This window comes from Pelophylax lessonae (genome assembly GCF_965119305.1).
Source record: "Pelophylax lessonae genome assembly, chromosome: 8".
NCBI lineage: Eukaryota > Metazoa > Chordata > Amphibia > Anura > Ranidae > Pelophylax > Pelophylax lessonae.
In genome coordinates this window covers 64,015,711-64,041,426 of record NC_138775.1, presented here as the reverse complement: position 1 = coordinate 64,041,426, position 25,716 = coordinate 64,015,711, and the positions used below count along the sequence as shown (strand labels likewise).

Genomic DNA, 25,716 nt, shown 5'->3' with positions numbered 1-25,716 from the left:
AGATGAAAGCAAATGAACTCCTTTATTCTTCATAAATAGAGCAGACAGACAGTGCACAAACAGACGTGCTGGGTTGACGCGTTTCACGATGCTGTAGATCGCTTACTCATAACCACATGGGTAAGCGATCTACAGCATCGTAAAACGCGTCAACCCAGCACGTCTGTTTGTGCACTGTCTGTCTGCTCTATTTATGAAGAATAAAGGAGTTCATTTGCTTTCATCTTATCACTGCACTGGCGAGGCTGCATTTAAGGACACTGCGCTGATGAGGCTGCATTTTTGGGCACTGGTAAGACTACATTTAATTTAAAAAAAATGTTCTGAGTTTAAAGCTGTTTATTTTACATTTTAGCTTTTTTCCTGAATTTTCTGCCCTAAAATATAGGTGCGTGTTATACGCCGGCGCATGGTATACGCCGATAAATACGGTAAATATAACCATTAGAAAATATTATGTATGCTGTTATCTTCTCCCATAACTCACCACCGGACCAGTCCACCAAACACCCACTGTCTGTCCTCAGTCCCACCGCCCTAGAGGACCCAGCTTGCCCTGCGTGAGATGGAGTGTGCTGATGTCTGAGGTCATTGCGCACACCACGATCACGTGAGGGAAGTTCCCCGGAGGAGACACCCCGCCTCCACATACTCATCATTTTGCACTACAGGCGGCAGTATGAGATGGGGAAATGCCACCCGTAATATGCCGCAAACTGAAGACAGACAAAACTGCTGTAAAGAAAAAAATCTCGGGAGTCAATTTGCTGCCCCTCTCCAAGTGCTGCCTGGGTCCAATGGACCCAGTGGGACCCATGGTAGGGCCGGCCCTGGTCAGACATGAAATATGAACAAATCATATCCCTCTATAATGTGTACTTGTCATAATCCAGAGCACTAAGGCTCGGTTCACATTGCCACCACCTGAAAGTGTGACTTTGCCAGGCAACTTATGTGTGGCTTAAAGCAATTTAAAGCGACTTGAAGTGACTTTGAAGCGACTCTGAAGCAACTTCAGGGAATGCCTGGGTAATCTTCCTGTAATGTGGGATCCAAATCACATCAATTTAGATGAGTATCTGACTTGGAAGCGACTTCCATTAAATAGGAACAAGTCGGATAGAAGTTGCCTTGATGTAATACAGAAACCTTTTCTGAAGTCAAAGCGACAGTAGTGATAATTAAGACAACTCTAATTGACTAACATGGGATCTCACATGTCACACGATTTGGGGTCTCACAGGTCGGATCCCAAGTCACGGCAGTGTGAACCGAGCCTATGGGTGCTTTCAAAGAGCTTTCCTCCCGGCGAACTCCGTTTTGCTCAGCGGGGATCGATTCCTTCACGCTGCACACCAGAGACCGCGGTATAGCGCAGCTGCTGGTATGAACAAGTTCTTCTGTAGAGTCAGACCTATTCAATAAAGAATCGTAAGGGGCAACTGTGAAACACAAAGTATGGCAATCCAAATCAACCAATCAGGTTTCACTCTGAAAGTGGATACAAACCCTAACTGGATGGCATTGCTAAAGCATTGTGTACTATAAACAATCACCATGGTTTTTGTTTTATAAAGTAGACCTTTCACTTTTTTTATCCTTTTGTTCATCTCAGTGCTGTTAATCTCCTTTAGGCTCTTTGCAGCCACTTCCTATTTGCAAGAACTTGATCCAGCAGCAGATGCACAGTATTGCTCAGGGTGGACTTTCAGTCGATACCAATAGAAGAACATGACTGTGCAATGTATATATCCACTTGTAGTCTCCATTAGGAGAGCATAAGGCAGGGTGACAACACAAAAGTAAAACTGAGAGACAGTTGCCACCCTATAACAGGAAATGCCTTAATAAGGACTCTCATGGAAGTTGCACAAGGTATCATTTAAATAAAAGCTGCAGAATTAAAAAAAAAATAAAAAAAATGTTAAACTACATATTTTTAGCCTTATATGAACTTATACACCTTGTTCAAACGGGTGTATTTTTAAAAACGTTTTCACGCTACAAGCACAGGGCAGCCCATTCATTTTTATGGGCTGCCCTACAGGCAACAAACGCGATAATGCAGCTCATGTACCTTTTTGAGGCGTTGAGCTTCGCACGTTTTTTAAACCCACGTTTTGACCCGTCTGCTTGCTCCATTTGTAGTGTCAATAACAAAGAATGGCACAGCAAGTGCAACGCACATTTTCTGCGCGTTTCATGATTGCACACAAAAAAACCCGCTTTCATGCACATTCACAAGATATCTGTAATTGTTACTGTATTGTTACTTGCACATTATTAAATGATTTAACTACCCTCCTACAGGGAAACTTAGAATTTTTCACATATATATTATTATTATTATTATTATTATTATATAGGATTTATATAGCACCAACTGTTTGCACAGTGCTTTACAACATAAATATATATATACAGTATTTCACAAAAGTGAGTACACCCCTCACATTGTTGTAAATATTTTATTATATCTTTTCATGTGACAACACTGAAGAAATGACACTTTGCTACAATAAGTAGTGAATGTACACCTTGTATAGCAGTGTCAATTTGCTGTCCCCTCAAAATAACTCAACACACAGCCATTAGGTTGGGTTCACACTATTGCGATGCGGGAACACTGCGAATCTACTGCGTGTTCCCGCATCGCATTCGCATAACAGGCAGTTCACACTGCCATATGCGAATTGCTGGGGGTGTCAATTCAAAGTTAACGACACCCCCAGATCAGATCGCATATCGCAGTGCGATCTGACAGTTCGCACATGAATCGGATCGCACATGTCTGAACCACCATGGGATCCGATTCTGCTGCGGACCAAAAAAAGGGTCCTGTGCAAGTTCACTGCGATTGTGGTGCGGATTCAGCCATACAAACTGTATGGCTGAATTCGCACCGCACAGACATCGTATGTGATTTTAGGAGCAGCGCGCTCTGAATCACATGCAATGTCTGTCATTGCAATAGTCTGAACTGGCACTTAATGTCTAAACCACTGGCAACAAAAGTGAGTACACCCCTAAGTGAAAATGTCCAAATTGGGCTAAATTAGTCATTTTCCCTCCCCGGTGTCATGTGACCCATTAGTGTTACAAGGTCTCAGGTGTGAATGGGGAGTAGGTGTGTTAAATTTGGTGTTATCGCTCTCACTCTCTCATACTGGTCACTGGAAGTTCAACATGGCACCTCATGGCAAAGAACTCTCTGAGGATCTGAAAAAAGAATCGTTGCTCTACATAAAGATGGCCTAGGCCATGGGTGTCCAACCTTTTGGCTTCTCTGGGCCACATTGAGTGTAGAAAAATTTTCCTGGGCCGCATATAAAATATATACTATAGTTAAGGTATATAAGTAATAAAACGCCACCGCGCCCTTCCCGCACTGCTGCGCCCCCCCCCCCCATCACTAATTTAACACAACTAGAGGATGATCCCTTCCGAGGCAGCTTCTGCCTACAGTTAGCTGGAAGCCGCTGTGGCCGTGCCCCTGACCCACTTTCCTTCCTACCCAGCAAAAAAAAAAAAAATTGTCAGGGGGCAGTGGGCCGCATTGCCTGTGGTTGGACATGCCTGGCCTAGGCTATAAGAAAATTGCCAAGACCATGAAACTGAGCTGCAGCACGGTGGCCAAGACCAAACAGCGGTTTAACAGGACAGGTTCCACTCAGAATAGGCCTTGCTGTTGTTGACCAAAGAAGTTGAGTGCTGCCAGCATTGTTGCAGAGGTTGAAGGGGTGGGGGGTCAGCCTGTCAGTGCTCAGACCATACGCCGCACACTGCATCAAATTGGTCTGCATGGCTGTCGTCCCAGAAGGAAGCCTCTTCTAAAGATGATGCACAAGAAAGCTAACAGTTTGCTGAAAACAAACAGAATAAGGACATGGATTACTGGAACCATGTCCTGTGGTCTGATGAGACCAAGATAAACTTATTTGGTTCAGATTGTGTCAAGCGTGTGTGGTGGCAACCAGATGAGGAGTACAAAGACAAGTGTGTCTTGCCTACAGTCAAGCATGGTGGTGGGATGGTGGAAATGTCATGGTCTGGGGCTGCATGAGTGCTGCTGGCACTGGGGAGCTACAGTTCATTGAGGGAACCATGAATGCCAACATGTACTGTGACATACTGAAGCAGAGCAGTATTCCAACATGATAATGACCCCAAACACACCCCCAAGACGACCGCTGCCTTGCTAAAGAAGCTGAGGGTAAAGGTGATGGACTGGTCAAACGTCTCCAGATCAAAACCCTACTGAGCATCTGTGAGGCATCCTCAAATGGAAGGTGGAGGAGCACAAGGTCTCTAACATCCACCAGCTCTGTGATGTTGTCATGGAGGAGTGGAAGAGGACTCCAGTGGCAACCTGTGAAGCTCTGGTGAACTCCATGCCCAAGAGGGCTAAGGCAGTGCTGGAAAATAATGGTGGCCACACAAAATATTGACACTTGGGCCCAATTTGAACATTTTCACTTAGGGGTGTACTCACTTTTGTTGCCAGCAGTTTAGACATTAATAGCTGTGTGTTGAATTATTTTGAGGGGAGAGCAAATTTACACTGTTATACAAGCTGTACACTCACTACTTTACATTGTAGCAAAGTGTAATTTCTTCAGTGTTGTCACATGAAAAAATATAATAAAATATTTCCAAAAATGTGAGGGGTGTACTCACTTTTGTGAAATACTGTATAAAAATTGCCATTTTTTTGCTAGAAAATTACTTAGAACCCCAAAACAGTATATATTTTCTGAAAGCAGAGGCTCTAGAGAATAAAATAGTGATTGTTGCAGTTTTGTGTGTCGTGCGACATTTACGCAACTGTGTATTTAGATTAAGATTTTCAGGAAAAAATACACTTCAATGCATTTTAGTGCACACATGCACAATATAATACCAGATTTGTGTGTATAATATAAAAGATTATGTTCCACCAAGTAAATAAATACCAAACATGTAAACATTCAAAATTTCTCATGCTTGTGAAATGGCGACAAACTACGCTACCTAAATATTTCCATAGACGATGCTTTAAAAGCCTTTACAGATTATCCATTTAGAGTTAAAAGTGAGCTCTTGTATAGGAATATTGCTCTCACTCTGACGTGTTCAATGATACATGTGTAGTGCAATCACTGTGTACATATGCGTGTGGGACCTACATGTGTGTTTGCATTTGCGTGTGAGCATGAGGAGACCAGATTGCTTAAATTTCTTTTTTTTTTTTTATGTTATAATTTATTTTATTTACAATAATTTTTTTACACTGCTTCTTAAAAAAAAAAAAAATTGTATAAACTTTATTGCTATCACCGGGATGAACAACATCCCTTGTGATAGATGGGGCAGTGACAGGTACTCTTTTAGGCTGGGTTCACACTGGATTGGGGAGCGGTTTGCAGCAGGGGGTCTGGTGCGTCCTATTCACCATTTCAGGTCTGAATTCGGTCCAAATTTTTGGCTGAATTCGGACCAGAAGATGCACACAAATTTCCTGCAAACCGCTCTGCAGCTGTCCCGGAGTTGTGTCACAGTCTGCTGAGGTGCGAATTGGATGCGGGGAAACACGCATCTAATTTGCACCAGTGTGAACCTAGCCGTAAGGAGAAATCTGGGGACTGTTCGAGATCCCGTTCCCTCTTTTGCCCTCTGGTAACAGCCTGTAAACAAAGAACTAAAACTGGAAGTGAGGAAATCCTTCCTCATCGCTTATGGCTGTATTCGCGGATGGGGAGAAAAGAATGTTCCTCCTTGTCCTCTGTCTGCAGCCAGCCTGGCAAAGTGTAGTGGTCCCAGGCTCCCCACTGGAATGAGAGAACCTGGAAACAGTGACGGGCGTGGCGAGGGGAGTCCTATAGAGCCCTGTAAAAGTGATCAGGCAGCTGTACAGCCCCTCGGATCACTTTTACATTAAAGCCTATCGCTGGCTATATTTGATGAAGGGATCATGTCTGCGGCTTCTGGTCCTGGTATAACTGCTTACACCCGAGGCTGTAAATATATATATATATATATATATGTGTGTCCCAAGGGCTTCACCTTATTCACTAATCAAAGTGAGACCTTTCACCAAGAATGAAAGGCCCCCTTCTTTCACAGCCTCCCCCAGTGCCAAAACACTGTGGCAAATGTAAAAGAAAAACCTATGGGGGGGGGGGGGGGATATACTCGGCCTTATCCTGGTTTTTGCCCATGCCACTTAGGCAAGTGTGACATCGCCATCCTCTTCAATTAGATCTCGGGCATTGCTGAGTATCTACTACTGGAACATCATCTTCCCATCAGATTTCAGGTACCTAACAATACCTGGGATCATGCCAGCAGGGATGGCGATGTCACCCTCTGCAATACAGAAGTTGGGATAAGGTAAGTGTATTTACTAAGCTTTTTTCACCACAGCCTTTTTTTTTTTTTTTTTCAATCTTTTAACAACATGAAAAAAGCGGCCTTTTTGGTAATGCTTTTAAAACATCTGTAAAGCTTAATTTTCTTCTTCTCTAAAATTAAAAATATGATATTGCACAGAGCGGTCCTGAACCTCCTCTTCCGGTGTCCCCCAATGGCGCTCTGAGCTCCTCTTTTTCTTGGTGTGCCATCAAAGAAAGTTGCATGTGTAGACACACACACACTGTAGCTTGGCGCCACCTCCACTCCTTTATCATAGGATTTGATTGACAGCCAATGCCTCCCACTGCATTTACTGAGTCTTGCGAGGACACAGCGCTGGATCGGACACAGCGCTGGGTCAGACACAGCGCTGGATCAGACACAGCGCTGGATCGAGATGGGGCTAAGGTAAGTATTTAGGTAATACAAATACTGGGAATTTTTGTTACCCTAATGCATAGAATGCTTTAAGGTAAAACAAATCTCTTGCCCTTAGAACCACTTTAAGCCCAACTCCATGCACAACCACCCCCCCCCCCAAACACACACACCCCCCGCAAGGGTTAAATGCTTCTTAAAGCGGAGCTCCACTTAAAAGGGGAGGCTCAGCTTGTTCGCATCCTCCCCCCCTCCACTGCCACTTTTTAGGGGGCAGCAGCGGGTACCTGCTCCCACTTCCGGGTAAAAACACTGTGGCAATCTAAGAGGATTTCCGGCCCCTCCTCCTTCCTTCCGCTGCTTTCTGGGACAAACACAGGTCAAAGAAGATGACAGGACCATTCAGAAAGCGCAGTGCTACTTCACGCATGCGTAGTAGGAAACTGGCTGTGAAGTCTGAAGGCTTCACTGCTGGTTTCCCTTATTTACAATCCCGGCGCCTGCACCCGAAGCCGACTGATGAATCAGCTCGGGTGAGGACATTCTGGGAACCCTGGACAGGTGAGTGTCTTTATATTAAAAGTCTGCAGCTACAGTATTTGTAGCTGCTGACTTTTAATTTTTCTTTTCTAGACTAGAGCGCCTCTTTAGGCTTCATGCACACAGGGCATTTTTACAGCTGCTTTTAGGAGCGTCAGGTGTTTTTTTTTTTGTAAACTAAAATTTTCTATGGTCTCATGAACACACAATCTTTTAGGTGCTGTAAGTGGCATAGGCGTTTTTAAGCTGTAAAAAAAAAAAACCCATGGCCAGCGTGTTCTGGAGCTGCAGCGTTAAGCTGTAAAAATGCTTGATGCTGCTAAAGGCTGCTTAACGCCACATACAGCGTTAGGCCACGTCAGACGTTTTTAAGCTGTTGTAGTTGGATTTGAGGTTGGAAAATAGAAGAGGGCAGAGAAAGGCTGCAAAATGCTAACGCTGATGAACCTGGCTAAAACGTGCATTAATGCCAATACAAAATGCTTCTAAAAGCACGTTTTTACAGCTGTTTTTTCCTGGTGTCAGAACTGGCTTTGCAATTAGTTTTTTCAAATGCCCCGTGTGCATGAGGCCTAAACACTACGGCGTATAGGAAGAGGCTGAAGTACTTACCCGAGTTCCCGCTCCAGCAGGCTTCAGTGCTGCTCTCTTGGGAATTCTTTAGTGGCCTTGAGAAGCTCTGAAGCAATTTATACATCAGTAAAGGGCTCAGTCACACATGCAGCTATTATTTCCACCCCTTGAAAAGCGATGAGCCGTGAATCTCTTTATAGAATAACAGGTGGAGAGAAGGCAATATGTTGACTTTCTGTTTCAGCCCTCAAAATAAAGACCCCCTGTGGCACAGCATGCGGTTACAGGGCAGTTGCGGTGTGGCCCCATTCACTCAAATTGATTGTGTTTGGCGGCGGCACCTCCTGCGGAATGCGACATGCCATTTCATTTTTACCGTGGCATGCGTACGGCCCTGAGCAGCTGCATTTTTGTGTTTAGGCAGGGGGTAAAACTGCATCTCCACCGTCTACTTTTACTTCCCCCCTTTGCCGCCTGTGTGAACATCCTAAAGTCAAACTGCTTGTGGAACGGAGGATTAAAATAAAGGGTTGTTGTGGAATGGGCCCAGATTCTTAATGATAATATGAGGCTGGAAACATTGGAAGCAGGCTATCAGACCCTAAGAAGGTGCGTACTATGTGGACACATTGGAGGGCCTATAGCGATTCACCCGCTTTTCGAGTCCTGGTTGTAGGGTAGTGTGCCCACTCTTTCAGTGATCTTATTTGGGCCTGTGTAGTCCCCTCTTTTATGATACCTTTCCTTCGCTTTTTGTAACTCTTAGGTTGGCCATACAAAGTTTGAATCTCCTGCTGATCTGGCCAAGATTCGAACTGTTAATGGGCAAGCTGAATGTACCAAGTTGATCGATCGATAAACTTGGGTACAACCAGCCTGCTGGATTCTCTTGCAATTATTGCTAGCGGCTGCTATGGCTGCTAATGATAATCACTGTCTTCTCCCCTGCCCGCCCCCTCCCTTCTGCCGGGAGAAGACAATGGCCTGATAGGAGGGATTCTCACATCAACACTGTCTGTGTTGATGGTGGAATTGATCACATTTCTTTCCTCCAACCAAATTTGCTCTGTGTATGGCCAGCCTTATACTCAGTTTCATTTTCCTTACCCTACCCTGACCTTTCACCGCAGATAAATACAAATGGGTTTATTGTCCTTTGCCCTGTTTTTGTTTAATGCTTTATGTTGTGTTTTTGGGTATGTGTGGTTAACATTGATTGTGCGTCATATTGTGGTACATCACTCTCATGTACGTTCTCATACATGTTTGTACCCTGGAATTTGTCTGAATAAAAACTTATTTGACTCAAAACAAATGCCTGGAGCAAAGGGAAAAAAATGTGATTGTTCTTAGCAACCACACAGATTTTATTTCATCCCTTATTTTAACTTTTTTAGAAGGAGGACGGCTGGTGAATGATTATGGAACCATCTCTGGTGATCTTGCCAGATCCTCACTGGGAATGATCTATTCTATGGGGAATGTGTCATTTACTGTACATTGGGGATATTCATAGTAATAGATGATTTCAGACAGCTCACTTGTGTGATAGATACAGTTAGTGACTCATTCTTCAAACTTATGAGCTAATGTTCAAGCACGGCTAAACCCAAAAAGAAAAATGTAATACATTGTAGCTTATCAGTCCCCCCTGCACTGTATCTATGGTGGAGCAGCGTTGTCACTAGGGATCGACCGATATCGTTTTTTCATTGCCGATACCGATATTTTGGTCATCGTGTATCGGTATCGGCCGATATTTTCGTACATTCAGTTACATTACTTGACCGGTACTCTTGTGGAGGGATCTTGGGGTCTAAAAGGCCCCAAACTCCTCGTCTGCACTCAAAACGCCAAGTTTGGCTGTTTTAAATGCTGTAATTTTTTTTAAACTGGCGCCAGTACCCGGAAGTGATGTCATGACATCACTTCTGGGTTTTTGAATGGAGACCCTAACAGAGCCGAATGCGGCTTTGATCGGGTCTTCGGCGACCGTTCATGCTGGTTGCCTGGGTCTCCTGGTGGGACGGGAGACCCAGACTAGCCACGGAAGGCGGTAGGAGGGGGGGACGTCCCCCTCCCGGCCGAGTGGCTTCTCAGCCGCATTGGTTGTCATTACAACCGGGGTGATGCCTCTAGCTACAGGCATCACTCCGACACAAGCATTTTTCAAAATATTGGTAATATCGGCTACCTTGGTGGCTGATTCCGATATATCAGTGGAAAGTGCATATCGGCCCTCGATATTTCGGCTTTTTCCGATAATCGGTCGATCCCTAGTTGTCACCCTAGGCTGCAGGCCTATTTTGCACTACAAACACCTCACTGTTTTCCTCATGTCTAGTAGATAGGTTGTCATGTGCATCCCTGTGTCTTTAAGGAGAATGGGCTCCCCCCAGGCATACCTGCCTTTTATCTATCCATTCTTATATATGCTCCTACTTTGGAGAATTTTGAAATTGGCCCTTGGCGTGGGTTCTGTGGCTTACGCATAGACTTCTATTTTTAACGTAAACTGCTAGGCCGGGATCACATATGTGCGGCCCCGGGTTCCAGGCTGGGGTGGGGTGTGTTTCAGGACCCTTTTGGAATCCGCAATGCGGCCACCCTGGACATGTTTGAACCAGCTCCATTGAGAGCCGGTTACACTTGCATGTCATGCGAATTAGATGCGTTGAAAACCGCTTCCGATTTGCACATATGTGAACCCGGCCTTAGACAGGGCCAATTTGCAGGCTGGCTGGTAGGTGTGCTGGGAAATCTTTTGTTTGTTTGTGATGTGCATTGCCCTTCCATGTGCACCTTGCTGTAAAGGCCAGTTGTCCATACTGTGGATCGATGGCTGCTGTAGTCAAAGCGACGTAATGGTACACCACTCCCTACTTCCGGGTTAAGGGCGCGCACATGGGCACCCCCCAGCCGGCTCCTGCTGTAGATGCACACAGCAGGAGCTTGTCAGCCAGTCCCGGCCCATGATTCACAGCCAGGACCTGCTGATTGGATGTGTACATTTACAGTCCAGAGCTCTGTGTGGATATTCATAACAGAGCTCTGTAAACAAGGAGCAATCTGTCAGTTTCTCATCTCTGTATATGTATTGGGATTTTTTTTTATCAAAAACATGTAGCATAATAAATTTGCCAAAATTTTTGAATTTTATTATTTTTTTTTATTGGATATGTTTAAAGCAGATAGAAAAAAAAATGTTTTTTTCACAATTTTCATTTTTTTTTTTTGTTTATATCGCAAAAAATAAAAAACCCAGTAGTGATCAAATGCCAGTAAAAAAAAGCTGTATTTGTGTGAAAAAAATGATATAACTTTCATTAGGTTACAGCGTTGCATGACCGTGCAATCACCAGTTAAAGTAGCGCAGTGCCAAATAGCAAAAAAATGGCCTGGTCATATCTTCCAAAGCTGAAGTGGTTACAGATTGGGGTGGTTGTCACATTTTGAGCAGGGTTGTCACCCTAGGCTGCTGTCCTATTTTGGACTACAAACACCTCCTTTTCATATCCATTAGATAGGGAGGAGGGGTTGTATAGTTTACAAAAGATAGCTCAGATAGCTGATAACTTTAAGGTTTCATCACAGTGCGCAGGAAGTTACAATGATACCGGATTTCTATCAGGGTCAACATTCATTTCCCTGTACTTGCAGAAAGTGTACCTAAAGTATAGCCAAAATCTATTTTCCAGTATGTGTGCCATCATGCCCCGCTGAATACATTTTCCTAAGCAAATTATTTTTGCCATTGTAAAAGTGAAGGTTGTCCAAGCAAGCCCTCCACTTGAACATGTCATATCAGATCATGTGACCATCACACGGTACACGTAGAGAAGTGTAAAAGGACCCAGAGCCAGCTTAGTAGCTATCCTAGGAGATCCAACACATCCGAACGTGGCAGGGTTTGCAGTGGTATCAATATATGTTGGGCAGTAAAGGGGTGAAGGAACAACTTCAATGCCCCCGGCACAGGGGTCTGGATGTAACAACAATTCCTACATCGCTGACAGTGGGCACGGCATGCTAGGGCCCCATTCACACTTGTGTGTTGTGATAATGCGCACCCTAAAGTGGATGCAAATCCAATTCATTAAATTTGACCTGGGCACATATTTCTGTAGTGTTTACTTATCTCTCTCCAAAGCACTAAGTCCCGTGTCTTTCTACTGCTCTGTTCTTCTTTTGACAAATTCTCCTATACTGGAGATAAAATTAGGTGAAAATTTGTGTCGAGGTGGGTGCTATAAATAGATTAGCAGAGAGTTGATCTATTCACAACACAGCTCTGCAAGTATCTTTATTCTTCTGCCTATGAGGAGGGGGGGGGGGTGTGCATTTCCTCCAATCAGCTGTCACACAGTCTATGCCAGGACTCCACTCCCACAACTGAAACAGGAGAAACAAATTATAACACGAGGTGCACTTTCTAAAGAATATAGCAAGCTGAAGATAGCAGATTTACATGTAAAACTTACGTAGGGAGATTTGTTTTTTAATCTCTCTGCATCATGTGAGGCTGTTCCCTTCGCTGGGTATATGTGATGCTTTACATCCACTTTAACATATAGCCACTCATTCACTGTAAATGGCACTCCAACACATTATAACATAGAGACCAATACTTTGCGTTGTGGTGAGCTGTGTTATTAAAAAGGGTCATGTGATTTTTTTCATTTATTGTGGCGCTTTGGCAGCCCATTCATAATACATGGGCTGCCTTAATGCAACACACATTAACACATGCCATAACGCATGTGCATTAAGGCACCGCAAGAGAAAGCTTAAAGCGGAACTACTCAGCATCTGAGCACCACAAACCAAAAACACTATTTTATTTATTTTCATTATTTAAAGCAGACTCCCCCATCCATCCATGTCTCCATGTTTTATTTTGCTGAATCACTTTAAAAAATGCCCCCTTAGCATTTCAGGCCGTGGCCATCTTGAGTAAGGGCAGATGATTCATGTAGCTTTTCCTGGAATCCATATGCCCTCAGCTGCAGGCAGGAGAATGTGCATAGCAGACATAGGCGTGCGCACGGGGTGTGCCGGGTGTGCCTGGGCACACCCTAATCACCCTGTGTCTGTTAGTGTTGGGCCGGCTTCTCCATCTCTGCCACTGAGGGTAGTGAGATACTTGGTGGAGAGGCGGCTGTGCTGTTGGCTCCAGCAGATAGTGAGGCTTGTCAGAGCCGCTCAGTGTGTGTGTGACACTGTTAGGTAATGTTAATGCTTGCAGGGAGAAAGACGAGCTGTCAAAACTCAGGGGTGATGTCGGGGGTGGGCGGGACCGAACAGCTATCAAACACCAGCCAATAGGATGGGGTCTGGGCGGCCGCTTCGTTTATGTGGCTCCGCCCCTTTCTTAAGCAGCCCAATCATTGGCTGGTGTTTGACAGCTGCTTGATCCCGCCCACCCCCGACATCACCGCTTTTTTTTACAGCTGGGCTTTCTCCCTGAAAGCAGCTACATTACATGACAGTGTCATACACACAGTGGGGTACCAATGTGGGGTGTCAGCCGGCGTTCTCTGAGATCCCACATCGCAGGGTGAAGGCAGCTGCAGTGGCAGCTCCTTCAGTCCGTGCTGCTAGCGGGGGGCGGAGCCGGGATGGGAAGAAGGGGGTGGAGCCTCGCGGGGAGGGGCGGAGCCTCGGCGGGAAGAAGGGGGCGGAGCCTCGGCGGGAAGAAGGTGAGTGCGTTCCCATTGCTCAAGTGTGTGTGCTGGATAGGAGGGGGATGGGGAAGCTGCATATAGAGGGATTCATCTTTCCCTATTCTTTCTGCAGCTGCTGAATAACTGATTGTCCTCCTCTCCCTCCTGCAGGAAGAATAGGGAAAGATCAATTCATCTATATGCAGCTGCCCCATCCCCCTCCTATACAACTTCTTTTGCTAGCCCCCCGGTGCTCGTAATCCCCCCCTCTGCTCTTAGCCCCCCCCAAAGGCACTAGACCCCCCTGTTCTTTAGCACCCCCCATGCTCTTCAGCCCCCCACAGTGCTTTTCATCTCCCTCCCCCCAAGTGCTCCCTGTCCCCCCCCCAGTGCTCTCCACCCCCTGGTTTTCCTTGCCCGCCCCCTAAGTGCTCCCTGTCCCCCACCCAGTGCTCTCCACCCCCCTGGTTTTCCCTGCCGCCCCCCAAGTGCTCTCCACCCCCCTGGTTTTCCCTGCCGCCCCCCAAGTGCTCTCCACCCCCCTGGTTTTCCCTGCCGCCCCCCAAGTGCTCTCCACCCCCCTGGTTTTCCCTGCCCGCCCCCCAAGTGCTCGCTGTCCCTCCCAGTGCTCTCCACCCTCCTGGTTTTCCGTGCTCGCCCCCCCCCCCAGTGCTCCCCCCCCCGCGCCTTCCAACCCCCCTACAATGCTTTCCAAATCCCCTCTTTATTCTCTCCAGCCCCCCCCCCCACCGTGCCCTTCAGCTCCTCCAGTGCTCTCTGCTTGCCCTGTGCTCTCCGGCCCCCCTAGTGCTCTTCTATCTTCTATCATGTCCTCAGTCTCCGAGCATCTCCTGTATCATGTCCTCAGTCTCTGACCATCTCCTGTATCATGTCTGCAGTCTCTGACCATCTCCTGTACCATGTCTACAGTCTCTGACCATCTCCTGTATCACATCTGCAGTCTCTGACCATCTCCTGTACCATGTCTACAGTCTCTGACCATCTCCTGTATCATGTCTGCAGTCTCTGACCATCTCCTGTATCATGTCTACAGTCTCTGACCATCTCCTGTATCACGTCTGCAGTCTCTGACCATCTCCTGTATCATGTCTACAGTCTCTGACCATCTCCTGTATCACGTCTGCAGTCTCTGACCATCTCCTGTACCATGTCTACAGTCTCTGACCATCTCATGTATCATGTTTGCAGTCTCTGACCATCTCCTGTATCACGTCTGCAGTCTCTGACCATCTCCTTTATCATGTCTGTAGTCTCTGACCATCTCCTGTATCACGTCTGCAGTCTCTGACCATCTACTGTATCATGTCTGCAGTCTCTGACCATCTACTGTATCCTGTCTGCAGTCTCTGACCATCTCCTTTATCATGTCTGTAGTCTCTGACCATCTCCTGTATCACGTTTGCAGTCTCTGACCATCTCCTTTATCATGTCTGTAGTCTCTGACCATCTCCTATAAACACATTGCTAATAATATTAGCTATCTATTTATGCTGAAGGTAGGACTGTGCAGGGGAGGCAGAGAGTGCAAAAGGGGGAACTGTGATTAGAGAGACAGGGGGCAGACTGCAAGGGGCACTGTGATTGGGGGGGGGGGGGGCTGTGAATTTTGTGCAATAAATATTCCTGAAAACATTACAAATTTTTGTGGGTGCTTACATTTTAAAGTTGGGGGGGGGGGGTGCCAGATATAGGATCCGCCCCGGGTGCCAAATTCTCTAGGTACGCCACTGCACACACACTGAGCAGCTCTTGCAAGTCTCACTGTCTGCTGAATGTGAAACTCCCCCTCTCCCCTGTTAGTGTCCATAAGTGGTGTCCAGTAGTGCCACCTATCAGTGCCCAGTAGTGCCACCTATCAGTGCCCACCAGTGCCACCTATCAGTGCCCACCAGTGCCACTTCATCAGTGCCCATCAGTGTCACCTAATAGTGCCTATCAGTGCCCAGCAGTGCCGCCTCATCAGTGCCACCTATCAGTGCCCACCAGTGCCGCCTCATCAGTGCCCATCAGACACATCTAACAGTGCCTATCAGTGCTTCCTATCAGTGCCACCAATCAGTGCCCACCAATGCCGCCTATCAGTGATGCCTATTAGTGCCCATCAGTGCTGCCAATAAGTGCTGCCTATCAGTGCCACCTATCAGTACCCATCAGTGCAGCCTCATCAGTGCCAGTCAGTGCTGAGAACAAGCGCCTATTAGTGCTGCCTATCAGTCCATATCAGTGCCTCACATGTAATTTCACCTGTAATACACATCAAAAGGAAAATAAGGCATACATCTTTTTCAAAACTTAGCAGTGATGGTGGAACCCCTCTACAGATATTTGCCATACAATTTAACTTAAGTGCAAAAACCTTTTAGTGTCCCAATACTTTTGACAAGTGTTTATGTGTGTGTGTGTGTGTGTGTATATATATATATATATATATATATATATATATATATATACACACGCATGTGTGTTTGAGCTTTGGGGTGCACACCCTAATGCAATAGGCTGCGCACGCCTATGATAGCAGAGAAAACCCATCCTCCCCTCCTGAAGACTCCTGGGATCATTTTGGCCTAGACCAGAAACCACGAAGTAAAAAAAAAAAAAAACTGTTTAAAACAACTAAATATGATATACTTTCCCTTTCTATTTACTAATACTAGCAATTTTAGTTCACCTTTTTGTTTTTTTCTATAAAGGTGAACTATCATTTTAAGTGGTTGTAAAGCCTAAAGGTTTTCTACCCAAATGCATTCTCTGCATTAAGGTGAAAAAAACTTTTAGGTGCAGCTCCCCCCCCCAGCCCCCCCCCTACATACTTACTTGGGCCTGATCTCGGTCCAGCACTGTGCCCAAGAGCAGCAGCACTGCTCCCTCTCTCTCCCTATTCACAGGGCAGCCATTGGCTTCCGCTGCTGTCAATAAAATCCAATGACGAACAAGTGGAGGGCGGGGCCGAGCCACACTTCCATATGTGTGGAATGAGTAGTTCATGTTATTTGTAGTCATGAGCACTGCTCTATGCTCACCACACATTCCATAGAGACCACAGGTTCTCAACTTGTTGCCCTCCAACTGTTGTGGAACTACAAGTACTATGATGCACTGCAAGGCTGGCAGTTATCTCAAAGACTCCCAAAGGGAGAAGCATGATGGGACTTGTAGTTCCGCAACAGCTGGAGGGCCACAGGTTGAGCACCCATGCCATATCCCATTAACCAGGGGTGGGAGACCTCCAGCTATTGTGGAACTACAGGTCCCATCATGCTTTTGCCCGTGGGAGTCATGCTTTTAACTGTCAACCTTCCAATTCCTCATGGGACTTGTAGCTGGAGGGCCACAGGTTGAGCCCCCATGACTTAGAATTTTCAGGAGTGAACCAGAGAAGGTGGCTACATTCAGTACCGGGACAAGGTCATCTAGAGCCCAGGTCAAACATGCCAAACTGCCCCCCCAAGATATATGAGCATTATGTGCCAGCAAAAATCCCCCCCCACAAAAACACTGAGCACTAATCTGCATGATTACCCCCTTAGCATAAATGACCCCCCCTCCAAGTGCAAATCCGCCCCCCTGCAGAAATACCCCCTCCCAGCAGCACAAATCCTGGCCCCCAAATCCCCCAAATCACCCTAGCTCAAATGCCCCCTCCCCCCAAAAAAAATTACCCCTCCTAGCACAATTCCTCCACCCCTAAAATGTTCCCTCCTGGTACACATCTTCTCTCCCCCACTTCAAATTTCCCCCTCCCAGCACAAATTCCCCCCAAATCCCCCCTTCTAGCACAAACCTTCTTCCCCCACCCTCCTTCCTAACACAAATCCCCCTAAATCACCACCCCAAATTTCCTCTCCTAGAACAATACTTACCCCCTGCTGCCCCAAAATTCCCTCTTCCAACATAAATCCCCCCCCCAATCTCCTTGTGGTGCCCCCTCATCTCATATGATACCACAGTGCCCAAGGCAGCCGTCCCTTCCGCCCATCCCTTGTCCCGGCCCTGGCTACATTTCTCCATACAGTGGGATGGTGGAGAATGAACGTAGCCACCCTCTAACAGGAAGTCAGATCACAGCAGCTAAAAAAAAGAAAAGAAAAAGGATTTTGGAGAAGTGAAGGAGGCTGAGAGTAATAGAAGGGGCTTTTCTGAGTTAAAGCGGAGTTCCACCCAAAAGTGGAACTTCCACTCACTTGCTTCCTTCCCCCCTCCGGTGCCACATTTGGCACCTTTCAGGGGGGAGGGGGTAATGGGTACCTGTTTTCGACAGGTACCCTTCCCCACTTCCGGGAAACGGGCCGTGGCGCCGTCCCTCTGAAATTTGGCCCCCTCCTCCTTCCCCGCCGCCGAGCCAATCCGAATGCGCAGCACGCTTCGCGCATGCGCAGTAGGGACCCGCCCATGAAGCCGCAAGGCTTCACTGACGGGTTCCCTTACTGGCAATGACGGCGGCAGCACCCAACAGCCGATGGAAACATTGGCTGCGGTGCCGACATCGCTGGACTCCAGGACAGGTAAGTGTCCTAATATTAAAGGCAGCAGCTACAGTATGTGTAGCTGCTGACTTTTAATTTTTTGGAGGGGGGGGGGTGGAACTCCGCTTTAAGAATACATACTTGAATATAATTTTTTAAACCAGAGTTTGGTGTGACTGTGAGCTCCTTCTGGGACGGGGACTGATGGGGATGCCTCTATGTACTCCGTTCAATGTAACGTATGGCTGGATATAATAATGACCGGTATGCTTTAAAATGATGGACAATCCATTCCTCAGCATGTATGAATCCTCTACAGCTGAGCTCCACTTGGCACAGCAGGATATCAATTTCCTATTTTTCACATGAAATGATCACCATGTACATTCATGATGCAGGTACCACACCCCGAGAAAACTACATAGAAATCAGAGAAAAAAATCCACATCTGCAACCCTTCCTACACATCTATACATATTTATCATTCCATTTTAATCAGACAATCCAACCCCTCCTCTCTACACCCCCATCGCCATGTGCAACCCAAAGATCAAACTTTACAGAGCGCCTTATGTCTTACATCAACCCGTTAATGAATGACACCAGACCCGACACCCCATGAACCTGACCCTACTAAACGACACCCATACATGCGATAAATACAAACCCAGCAAGTCATATAGAAATATTCCATTCTGAACAAGTCTGGAAGATTCCTCAAACATTCCAAATTCCAATTCTAAATGGTAAATTGTGTGATTGTACGGCGAGAAGTGGAAAAGAGAGGAAAAATGGGAATGACACGGATCCGGCCCCAGTGAGACAGAAAGAAATTGGAGGAGACAGACGGGGAGCCGGAGACAAATAGAAAAAGACATAAAAGACTGGAACAGCGGAGAGGAGAACTTCAACCATCAGAAATCAGTGCCTGCCATTGGACGGGGAGATCTGATCTGGATATCCGGGGACAATCTGGACGTGTGTGTGCTAACGGGAGGTGGGATCTGTAGGATGCTGCCCATAGACCATACCTATAGTCAGTGCTGGGTACAGTGTATGGCAGCATCATGTATGTACATTACATAAAACACACATAAACTATACAATAAAATGCAGTATTGTGATGAGGAGGAGATCTAGAACTGATAACTTCCTATGCTCTCTTCCTCTGTGGACAGTTATCATTCAGCATTGTTCCCAGCTATCTCTATTAACTAACCCCCCCCCCCCCATGTTACAGAGAGGGGGAGGTGTTATATAGTCCTAACATACTTCCTTCCTAGAGTGACAACGCTGCTCCTCCCAGATACAGTACGGTTGTCACCCTAGGAATAGAAGTATGTTCCTAGCAGGATCAGCAGGTGAAAATAAAGAAGAAAAATAAATTGTAAAAAAACAATTGTAGCCCCCCCCCCCCCCTCCTTTTACAGACTGGTAAACTGCAATAGGTTTCATTTCTGCACTTAAAGGGCTAGTTTAACTTTACAGAGCTAACACTGCACACAATCCCCACCCTCCCAATTCTCGAATGATTCAGAATTCCAATTCTAAATGGTAAACTGTGCGATTGTACGGCGAGAAGGTAAATCAGAATGACACGGTAAGACAGAAAGAAATTGGAGGAGACAGACGGGGAGACGGAGACAAATAGAAAAAGACATAAAAGACTGGCACAGCGGAGAGGAGAACTTCAACCATCAGAAATCAGTGCCTGCCATTGGACGGGAAGATCTGATTTGGATATTCTGGGACAATCTGGATGTGTGTGTGCTAACGGGATGATGCCGGGGGGGGGGGGGGGATCTGTGGGATTCTGCCCATAGACCATGCCTATAGTCAGTGCTGGGTACAGTGTATGGCAGCATCATGTATGTACATTACATAAAACACACATAAACTATACAATAAAATGCAGTGTTGTGATGAGGAGGAGATCTAGAACTGATAACTTCCTATGCTCTCTTCCTCTGGGGACAGTTATCATTCAGCATTGTTCCCAGCTATCTCTATTAACTACCCCCCCCCCCCCATGTTACAGAGAGGGGGAGGTGTTATATAGTCCTAACATACTTCCTTCCTAGAGTGACAACGCTGCTCCTCCCAGATGCAGTAATACAGTACGGTTGTCACCTTAGGAATAGAAGTATGTTTCTAGCAGGATCAGCAGGTGAAAATAAAGAAGAAAAACAAAATAAAACAAATGTAGCCCCCCCCCCCCCCCCCCCCATCTACAGACCGGTGAGCTGCAATAGGTTTCATTTCTGCACTTAAAGGGCTAGTTCACCTTTACAGAGCTAACACTGCACACAATCCCCACCCTCCCAATTCCAAATTCCAATTCTAAATGGTAAATTGTGTGATTGTACGGCGAGAAGGTAAAATGGGAATGACACGGATCCGGCCCCAGTGAGACAGAAAGAAATTGGAGGAGACAGACGGGGAGCCGGAGACAAATAGAAAAAGACATAAAAGACTGGCACAGCGGAGAGGAGAACTTCAACCATCAGAAATCAGTGCCTGCCATTGGACGGGGAGATCTGATCTGGATATCCGGGGACAATCTGGACGTGTGTGTGCTAATGGGAAATCCACACTGGATGATGCCGGGAGGGGAGAGGAGGGGGGGATCTGTAGGATGCTGCCCTTAGACCATGCCTATAGTCAGTGCTGGGTACAGTGTATGGCAGCATCATGTATGTACATTACATAAAACACACATAAACTATACAATAAAATGCAGTATTGTGATGATGAGGAGCTCCATGTGACAGATGAGCTGACAATGCACAGGAGGACATGGACAGGAGCAGCATGTCACCTCCATACATGACAGGTGAGAAGATCTCACACATCACAACCCCCATCATGTCATGTCCATGGTTGGAGGAACATCAGAGGAGCCTGGCAGGATGCACTTGTTCCTGTGTCTTGTATAAGAATATGATGGAGAGGATGAGGAGGAATCACACACACCATGACATCTGCAGCCTCACCTCTCCCTGGATCCGCTCCCAGCCTGTGTCTGGATGTCAGGCTCCCCCGGACCATGTCTGATGTGATCGGGGAGGAGGTCAGCGCTGGTCCCCTTGTCTTCTTCACACCGTCTCCCCCAGTAGGGAGCTGACAGCCCCCATGACTCAACACTCCCAGCATGCTCCGGGGCCGCCTCCCCTCCAGCTGGCCGCTAGGAGGCACTAGAGCGCCGGGAGCGCGCTGCGCGGGACACACACACACCCTGAGACGAGGGGACAGTGTGCGGGCTGTGAGGAGAGTTGTCACCATGGATGAGGAGGACCCATCCCCATCATTGAGGGGGGGCTGGGGTGTATATGGGTCTAAAAGCCTCACAGAGCCCCATGTATCATCAATAAAGTCAAATAAAATATGAACATTTCTTCTTTTCATTTTCTGTTTTCTTCACCAAAATAAATTCCTTTTATTTTAAACCCTAAAATACTATTATTATTATCCCTAAAATATTATTATTATTATTATCCCTAAAATATTATTATTATTATTATCCCTAAAATATTAATATTATTATACAGGATTTATATAGCGCCAACAGTCTGCGCAGCGCTTTACAATGTGAGGGAAGGCAATACAGTTACAATACAGTTCAATACAGGAGGAATTAGAGGGCCCTGAGCGTTAGAGCTTACAATCTAGAAGATAGTCGTTTACTTTCATTTCAAACCCTAAAATACTATTATTATTATTTTAAATCCTAAAATATTATTTGATTAAATTTTAAACCCTAAACTATTATTATTACCATCATCCCTAAGGCTGCATTCACATGTCAGCGTATGATCGCGGGCAGAACCGCCGCGGTTCCGCCCGCGATTCGGAGATTAATTGCAAATCGCGGGACGCCTAGCTTTGCCCGTTGATTTGCAATAGCCCCCCAAACGCCGAGCGATGTTGCCACGATTTACGCCCGCCGAATCGCGGCAACATCGCGCAAACAAAATCGCGGGATGCAATACGCTCCAAAGAAGCTCTTGTACTTTTTTGGAGCGTATTGCGTCCCGCGATTTTGTTTGCGCGATGTTGCCGCGATTCGGCGGGCGTAAATCGCGGCAACATCGCTCGGCGTTTGGGGGGCTATTGCAAATCAACGGGCAACGCTAGGCGTCCCGCGATTTGCAATTAATCTCCGAATCGCGGGCGGAACCGCGGCGGTTCTGCCCGCGATCATACGCTGACATGTGAATGCAGCCTAAAATATTATTTATTTACTTGAACACCCTAAAACAGTATTATTATCCCTAAAATATTATTTAATTGAACACCCTAAAACAGTATTATTATCCCTAAAATATTATTTAATTGAACACCCTAAAACAGTATTATTATCCCTAAAATATTATTTATTAAGTTTAAAATGCAAAAATAGTATTATTATTCCTAAAATGTTTAATTTAATTCAATTTAACACACTAAAATAATATTATTATTTTTTCTTATTCTTCTTCTTCTTATTATTATCCCTAAATCATCACTGACTGTAGAAACTTCACACTGGACCTCATGCAGCTTGGATTCTGTGCCTCTCCACTCTTCCTCCAGGACCTTAATTTCCAAATAAAATTCAAAGTTTTCCACAGTCAGTGGCGGTTCACATTTCTGCGATGCGGGAACGCTGAGAATATACAGTGTGTTCCCGCATCGCATCCGCACCCCTGACAGTTCACACTGCCATATGTGATACGCAGGGGGTGTCAATTAGAAGTTAAGGACACCCTCAGTTGAGATCGCATAACGCAGCGAAATCTGCAAGTGTGAACCACCATGCGATCCAATTCTGCTGCGGATTAAAAAAAGGGTAATGTGCATATTTTAGTGCGATTGTATGGCTGAATTCGCACCGCACAGAGATCGCATGTGATCTTAGGAGCAGTGCGCTCCGAATTACATGCGATCTCTGTGATTGCAGAAATGTGAACCAGCACTTAGTGATGATTTGGGGAGCCATGTCATCTGCTGGTGTTGGTCCTCTGTGTTTTATCAAGTCCAAAGTCAGTGCAGCCCCTAGCAGGAAATTCTATAGAACTTCATGCTTCCCTCTGCTGACCAGATTTATGGAGATGCTGATTTCATATTCCAACAGGACTTGGCACCTGCCCACACTGCCAAAAGTACCAATACCTGGTTTAATAATTATGGTATCACTGTGCTTGATTGGCCAGCAAACTCACCTGACCTAAACCCCATAGAGAATCTGTGGAGTATTGTCAAGAGGAAGATGAGAGACACCAGACACAACAATGCAGATGAGCTGAAGGCCACTATCAAAGCAACTGGGGCTTCCATAACACCTCAGCAGTGCCACAGGCTGATCACCACCATGCCACACCGCATTGATATAGTAATTCATGCAAAAGGAGCCCCGACCAAGTATTGAGTGCATAATATACTGTACATGGACATACTTTTCAGTAACCCAACATTTCTGTATTAAAAATCCTTTTTTTTTTATTGGTCTTATGTAATATTCAAATTTTCTGAGATATTGAATTTTGGGTTTTCGCTAGCTGTAAGCCATAATCATCAAAATGAAAGGAAAAAATGCTTGAAATATATCACTGTGTGTAAAACATCTCTATAAAATATATGAGTTTCCCTTTTTGAATTGAATTACTGAAATAAATGAACTTTTTGATGATATTCTAATTTTATAAGTTGCACCTGTATATGAACCATGTTTGTGTTGACCCAAGACTCAATGCCCAAATCTAGCACACCAGAATACGGAACCACTGCCTACTACCCTTTGAAAAGCCGTCCGCCATGGATTATTTGAAGAAAGGCCGTAGAGACTGCAGACCATGTAAACAAGTCAGCAATGGCAGACATTTTGTTTCTCCTCTGGTATGTTTTCTTTTAAAGACTTTCTGGATAATATTGTGCCCCCCAACCCCCTTCCACCCATTTATATATAAAAAAAGTCACCTCTTTTTTTGTACCAGAATCTGTTGTCCTACATTCTTCTCTGGTGTAGAGACCGGTGACCCAGCACTGCAGTCTGTGGTGAGGTCCTCCCACTGAAGCAGTCCTCCGGGATCTGAGAGGACCCCACCACTGGGAAATATCCGTCACCCAGGCAACAATGTGGTATCCGGGAAGGGCCCTCCTCCTCTCCAGTCATGTTGACCACAGAGTTGGGTCCACAGAGGCTTTTATAGTGGAACTAAACCCTCGTAACTTTACAGCCAAGAAAGCTGACATCTTAGCCTCTGTTTGATCTGAGTTGCCATGGTGCTGCACATGTGATCACTTATGACTCCAGCCATTTGATGGCTTCACAGTTGGGTTGAGAGCACAAGCACTTGTTAGGATAGATTTAGGTATGGGCCTAATCTCCCTTTCCTCTGAAGCCTGATCCACGTTCAGATCACACTTCAGAGGCTACTGACAGGCAGTGAGGAAGCAATGCCTCTTCTTTGCCTGTTTTAACCTCTTTTTTCTTGACAAACACACCACAATCGCATGCATTGTACGTGGTTAAAAGACGTTTGTGGCGCTCCGCCATTTACTTGAATGCATAGCGATTGGCGGGCTTGTAGCTGATTGCTACATGTCAGGTAAGCTTTGTCGCGTATGTGAGGTATAGCATCTGTGGCTTTTAACACTCCCGTCCATTGCCCATTGTAGCTTAAAGCGGAGTTCCACCCAAAAGTAGAACTTCCGCTTTAGGTAGTTCTAACCCCCTGACATGCCACATTTGGCATGTCATTTTTTTGGGGGGGGACCGGGTACCTAGTTTTGACAGGTACCCGCTCCCACTTCCGCTCGGAGCGCCGCGGCGCCCTGAGCGGAAGTTCTCCTCTCCCCCTCCCTCCCTGCAATCTTCTGGGACATGTCAGAGGTCCCAGAAGTTTGCCGGCCAATCACGACGCGTAGCGCAACTCGCGCATGCGCAGTGCGTACCCGGCTGTGAATCCGCAAACTGTCACAGCCGGGTGCCCACACCAGTGATGCTGGCGCCGCAGAGCAGAGAGGGAGAAGAGCGAGGATTTGGGCGGCCGCATCGCTGGACCGTTGGACAGGTGAGTGTGTGTTTAGGCTGGAACTCCGCTTTAAGTAAGGGGGGGGGGGCGGTTGGCGAGGGCTAAAAACCACACACTTTTGCCACCTCCCAACCACAGTCTAAATTAAGCCTTTCAGTTTTCATTTACGGCCCACCTTGAATGTAACTGTTTTGGAAAACAATTAAATTGATGAGTTTAGTTCCAGTGTAAGTAGCTTTTTTAAAATTTTCAACCCGGTTATTAGTAGATAAAGGTAGGTGGAAATGGGTAATGGTGGACCTGCATTGCCCAAGATTAGCTTTAACCACTTCAATACAGGGCCCTTTCACCCACTTCCTGCCCAGGCCAATTTTCAGCTTTCAGTGCTGTCACACTTTAAATGACAATTGTGCGGTCATGCTACACTGTACCCATATGATATTGTTATAATTTTTTTCACACAAATAGAGCTTTCTTTTGGTGGTATTTAATCACCGCTGGGTTTTTTATTTCTTACTAAAAAAAAAAAAAGAAAAACAGAAAATTTTGAAAAAAAAGTTTTTCTTATTTTCTGTCAGTAAATTTTGAAAATAAGTAATTTTTCTCCTTCACTGATGTGCGCTGATGAGGCGGCACTGATGGGTACTGATGATGTGGCACTTATGGGCACTG

At 46.0% G+C, this 25,716-nt stretch overlaps 1 protein-coding gene across 6 annotated transcripts in view; it reads right to left on the bottom strand.

Moving 5' to 3' along the window:
• Positions 1-21,175, bottom strand: part of ERC2 (ELKS/RAB6-interacting/CAST family member 2) — a 1,553,364-nt gene extending 1,532,189 nt beyond the window's left edge. For all 6 annotated transcript variants that reach the window (XM_082265097.1, XM_082265099.1, XM_082265101.1 and 3 more), the window contains exon 1: positions 21,025-21,175. The gene's annotated coding sequence lies outside the window, so the exon portion shown is untranslated. The remainder of the gene's footprint in view (positions 1-21,024) is intronic.
• Between the last annotated feature and the right edge of the window lie 4,541 nt (positions 21,176-25,716).